The 6,126-nt window shown below is 45.8% G+C and overlaps 1 pseudogene; it reads left to right on the forward strand.

Moving 5' to 3' along the window:
* The first annotated feature begins 4,453 nt into the window (after positions 1-4,453).
* Positions 4,454-5,208, forward strand: LOC125757589 (uncharacterized; annotated as a pseudogene).
* The last annotated feature ends 918 nt before the right edge of the window (positions 5,209-6,126 follow it).

Consider the following 6,126-nt stretch of genomic DNA (forward strand, 5'->3'; position numbering starts at 1 on the left):
TAATTTACAAGTCAACTTGTAGTTTCGTTAAAGGTCAAGCTCATACTTTGTTCTTCCGTAGGGAAGATAATCCTCTTAGCGACCACCGCTCCCAAATTTTGAGCGGATCCCTTTTGTGGAAAGTTAAAGGGTGCATGGAGAGGTAATAGTCGAGAAGAAAGTTAGGAAAAGTGGAATACGTTCAAGGTCGAGTGTTACCGTTGGATAATTTCTTATGGAAACAGAAGCAATTGTAACGGTATTTCCCGTTACAGTTACTGTGTAAGAAGTAACAGTATTACAGTTACAAGTCCCTATAAATGAAAAGTAACTAGTTACAGCTGCAAGTGACTGCAAATAGCAACTAGTTACCGGTAACGCGTTACTAGTAACTAGTTACTGCCCAAGAGACAGAAAATATACAGTCATACCTTATTCACAAGTTCAATACACTCCAACCAGCGGGTATTAACGCTTCTAAGGGGGCTCTTGAATCTATTCGGTATGGTACATACGCAACAAAAACTAACGATAGTTAAGCCCCTCTTCTAGGAATTTGGAACCTACTATTGTTAAAATGCCACGTGCTTCCACTGAAAATCATTCAGAGAAACGTATACCCCTCTCACCCCTCGCTTTGTAACACGAAAGTGTTTTGTGCTGGGGTCCACCAAGACTTCAGTGACGTATTTCCGTCACAAAAATGACGTCGAAAAAATTTATACGATCAGATGGCAAAGAAAAAAAGTTCCGTCAACGGGCGTCGAACCCACGACCGCTCGGTGCGCAACAACGCATGCCGGGCACGCTATCCACTGCGCCACGGTCACAGACTCTAGAGACTTTACAAACGCTCCTTTTATATCTACCACTCTCCCGGTCGGCGGGGTGGTGTTGCCCTCTGGCAACGGTAAAGTAATTCGTCAATACTGTGGCCTCACGCGATTAGCACCTGCAACGCGTTACACGCCCGTCCCATTCGGCGCGTTTTGAATACAAATTCAATTTCGTCAATGCCTTAACACACCGAGAGGTGGCGACCTTAGCCCAAGCGTCGTAAAAGCGTCGGACTCGCTCATAGCATCATGCTAATCCAAACCAAAAATAGCTCTGCGACGCGGGCCTGCCTCACCTGGCTGTAACACCGCGTTCCCCGCTCACGCGATCGCACCGAGAAAAATCGCGGCCGGGCTACCGGGGCGGCACGACGGGCTTTGCGTTTCACTCTAGTCCTACCGTGGTTTTTAATCACATTTTAACAGGCCGCAGGATGGCGACCAAGTTCTGCGTTCAATATGCGACTCTCTTCTGGCTATCACACCTCGTTCTCTGATTACGCTTTCACCGTTAACTACTACAGCTATACTCGCGGACAAATTTTCTTGGCAATGAAGCGAAGGCTACAGAGCCACAATGCACGTATCCTACCACTAATGAATGTCGTCCCACAATTGCGTCCGTATTTTGTGCGTGAGCTATATAAGATACTCCTTCATTTTTATATGTAGCTTTTTGAGCCGGAACGCAGCGCACACATGCAAGATATTTGTATTTGTTTTACTTGATACGTTGTCACTTTGCCTTTTTGTGTGTGTGAAAAAGTCGCGCCTTTTACCCGTACCTTAGACGCTAAGCAGCGTTTGCGTCGAAATGCAACGCTAGCCATCACTTTCCACGGCGTTACGAGACGCGCGCCAAACCGGACTACTTCGCGTAGCAGTACATTGCAGACGCTCCGCCCCCGTAGCTTTCCATTCATTGCCAAGAAAGGTTGTCCGCAAGTATGTTTGTTTAATCATTTAACATGGACGTTAGTCGTTGGGATGGAGATGTATCACCAATCATCAAAGTGGGTGCATCCACGTTAAACGGTGCTATAGCTGCCAGACATCAATATACATTGTGCAAACTCTCTTATAATATCGCCTGGTGTGCGACCGATGGCGGCGCTGCGAACGGCGCCTGTATGACGTCAGAGCGGGGATTCGCGCGCTTTCGTCTGCTACTAGGCCCAGCGCCGTGTTGCAACCATCGCTGTGGTAAATCTCAACAAAAAAGCAGTTGAGTTGGTTGTCTTGCGTGTGGTGGCTACTGACGCTGTTCGAACAACCGTCGGTCTGCTTTTAACGTTCGTTTAGAACTACGGCTCTTTGTTTTTTAGAACTGCGGCCGCTTGTCTCCGCGGCGAGTGCTGCGCAATGGTGAAGTACTGCTCTGTGCCTCAGTGAACTTCGTCCGCTCGTGAAAGAGGCGTTAGCTTTTATAACTACCCTAAGGATCCGAAGCTGAAGAAGGAGTGGATCGTTAAGCTCAGAATGGGAAAGCGCCCAACGCCTTCATCGACCGTGTGCAGCAAACACTTCGCGGACAGTGACTGCTGCTACCCACCGTACGCGCCACTCTTCGGTAAGCTTGTGACCGTGTTTAAGCGCCTCGCTAATACTTAAGCCGTTTATTGCACGCAGGCTATAAGCATAGACGACTTACACCACGTGCGGTGCCGTCCCACAACCTGCCGCGAAGGCCCCTAGACAAGGAGCCAACGACGCGGCCTCCGAATCGCCTCGTAGGTAAGCGCGACTCGTGAGCTCAGCTGAGCGGCGCAGGATATATTAGACTACGGCTGCCTCTGGATAGTGTACGTACGTATTTTACCTAATAAGCCAAGCGCGCGCCTAGCGGACTACTTATCATAAATTCATAAGCGAAACCTGTTGCCGCTGTTCAGTGCACATTCTCTAAAATTTTCACCTGAGGCAGTGCAGACACTTTTTAAAAGCGGAGCTCTTTAAGCTTTTCGTTAGGCTGCGTGGCGTGAAATTCGACCCAGCTTGCCTTTGCCACGTTGATCTCTGTGGCCCTGTGAGTGGTATAGTCCGCGATTAACTATTTGTTATATTCTAATACCCATGCGACGGCCCAGGGGCGTAGCCAGAAATTTTTTTTTTTTTGGTGGGGAGGGGGGGTTTCAACCATACTTTATGTATGTTCGTGCGTGCGTTTGTATGTGCGCGTGTATATATACGCCAGCAAAACTGAATATTTTAGGGGGGGGTTGAACCCCCCCCCCAACCCCTTGGCTATGCCGCTGTGACGGCCCTGTGTGGTATTATTATGAACTAAGACGTAATATTGTTCTCACTGAACCAACATTATGGGACAAACTGCGATCATGGGCATCGGCAGGGGGTGTGCAACAAGGCGGCACTTGCGCCCCAAGTCACACCAGCACCTGCCCCTCAAGCCCCACCAGCAATCGCTCACCCCCCCCCCCCCCCATTTACTGCGATACAACACAGGCTTGCGGCCCCAAGACAGAACCCTGCCGACACCCATGACTGCAATCCGAGCACGAATATCTCAGATTTGGTAATTTGGTGCTACGATGCATTTCTAGTAAATGCCTTGAACGATTGACTGCCGGAGCAGTGTAATTTAAACAGCTGCCTTACAGTAATTACCTCATGTGTTGCTCGCGAATGCCAGATTGGCAGAATTAATCGACGATTATCACGTGTACACATTTGCTCGTGTTCACTGTCAAAAATATATTCATTTGTAACGCACTGTGCTCATAAAAAGTAAATGATCGTTACTGAAAATGTCAAATCTTTTTCAGTCGTGTCAGCCAATAACAGTGAAGCAATGTCTACGAGCATGCTAGAAGAGAGTGAACCATGCAGTAAGTATGTAGTCTAATTTTTTTTATCTCTGACGTGGCGATACCCAGATAAACGTTACAACGAGCTGTAGTGGAACCCATCGAGCAGAGTGTTCTCATTGCACTTGCTATTACTTGCCAGAGAGGCATTACTCAGAGCAGTATTCTGGAATGCCTCAGTCAATAGAAAAAGATACAAAGATAACTTTTTTACCAATTTGTTTGTTTTGAGAGGCAACCTATTTGTCCCAAACTCCCCTGCCGCTGTTGTTGCGACAGTATAGCGTTTAGTTTTTAGGTAGCTCCTGATTTGGCTGCAAGTAGAAAGGCATTCTCAGTGTATGCAGCCACGTAGCGGGACAACTGTGCTTGCTTGCTCTTAAGTCACATTATTTTCGTACCAGCCTCTAAAGTGAAGATGAACCAAGCATGCCACTTGAAGTTCTTGGCACAATACACCCTGATGAAGCTGTTGAAGCTTGTAAGTTTCATACTTCCAAATACGTTCTGTGTCTTTATATACTTTTATTGTATGACAAAGCACCATTTGTGCCTTATTTCCGTTTCTTCAAAGGTGCTTCCATGGAGCTGCAGCACTTGAATGACGCAGGTGTCCAGGTGAACACACTGGATCTCTGTGTCACTGACAGGTGACAGCTAATCACGATTAGCAAAGTAGAAAATGAGAAGGCCCTCGCAGTGATGAGCGGAATTGGTTGCTTCGAGTTATTTTACATCAGCGAAATATTTACTGAAGCACGCCTCTCAGGAGCAGCTAGAAACTTCTGTATTTCTAACGAGGACGCTGTTCTCCTGTGTTTCATGAAGCTGTACCATGACACATCATTTAGCTTGCTGGCAGTACTTTTTGGAATTCACAGAACGACAGCGGCAATATATATTTAAGGAAGCTATCATGATCTTGGTCGGTGTGCTCAAACATGCAATATTTCTGCCAAGCAAAGAAGCTGTCACAGCATGTATGACCGTGTATTTCAAAGAGTACCCGGACACAAGGATGCATGGTGGTTGATTGCACTGAAATACCGTGTGAAAGGCCGAAGGGCCTGAAGTCCAGAATTCTAACGTATAGTCATTACAAGTGCCCGTACACGGCAAAAGTGCTGGTAAGCGAGACCCCTGGTGGTCTTATCAGTTATGCCAGTGCAACATATGGTGGCAAAGCTTCGGACTCTTTTATAACTGAAGATACAGGACTACTTGAAACTTGTATTCCAGCTGTTGATGCAGTTATGGTAGACAAGGGGTTTCTAATTCAAGAACTCTGGAAAGAGAAAAATATCAAAATGATCAGGCCGCCATTTCTGAAACAGCCTCAGCTGACTACAGAAGAAGCAGACGCGGACCAGGCAGTTGTAAGGGCCAGGGTTCATGTAGAGCGGGCAATCCAGCGCATGAAGCTCTTCAAAATTCTCCAAAACCGCCTGGATCTGGACTTGTTGCCGTATATTGATGCCATCATCACAGTTATTGTGGGCACAACTAATCTGTCAAAAGCTATATTCAGTGAAAGACGGTTCCTCCGAAATGATGCAAATGCTCTGTAATGATCTGTTGTGCACCCAGTGGTCTTTGTTAAACTCCTTCCCACTGCAGTTTCATTACTGAGGTCAGCTATTTACTAGGTAAATCACGGGACGAACACACACGTTTTTATTTTTAGAGAGACTACTACCTCAAGTTCATTGCACAAACATCTCAAGAAATAGGTGACTGCATCTAATAGTATGCCATACTTGGCAGTAATGACATTAGAATAATAAATTACTTTTTGTAGTAATGAGTAATGCAATGAATTACCTTTTTGGGCTGGTGGTTTAGCCGGGTAATGAATTACTTCAAGCAAGTTACTTCAAGAAAATTACTCATAACTTTCCGAATTACTTTTGACTAAAATTTGGCATATTCCTCTTATTGCATAAAAAATTGACCAGAAAAGGAAATGAAATATAACAAAGGCAAGTTACTCTGAGTGCCAAACGTGAGAATGGGGCAGGCTCACAGAAAAGCCACGTAGCTTGTTAATAATAACAGTTGTTGGGGTTTTACGTCCCAAAAACACGATATAATTATGAGGGACGTTGTAGTGGAAAGCTCTAGAAATTTCGACTACTGGGGGTTCTTTAACGTGCACCTAAATCTAAGTACGTGGGCCTCTAGCATTTCGCTGCCATTTAAATGCGGCTGACATGGCAGGGTTCATGGCAGGGTTCATTGACATGGCATGGGTCAGTAGTCACGCACCGTAGCCACTAGACCACCATGGCAGGTAAAGTCTGCAACTTTGTAGGCTCTGAATAATGTGTCATGGTAGACTGCTAAAAGTAGTAGTAATATAATGTCATAAGTTTCAGCCAGCTGTAATTTGCAACGTAATTGGAATACTTTTGCAGAATAATTTTGCCATCTTTGTAATATGGTTTGTAGCAGTGAGTCATCAGTCATGGCACCACCTTGACCTAGAA

The sequence above is a fragment of the Rhipicephalus sanguineus genome, chromosome 1 (genome assembly GCF_013339695.2).
Source record: "Rhipicephalus sanguineus isolate Rsan-2018 chromosome 1, BIME_Rsan_1.4, whole genome shotgun sequence".
NCBI lineage: Eukaryota > Metazoa > Arthropoda > Arachnida > Ixodida > Ixodidae > Rhipicephalus > Rhipicephalus sanguineus.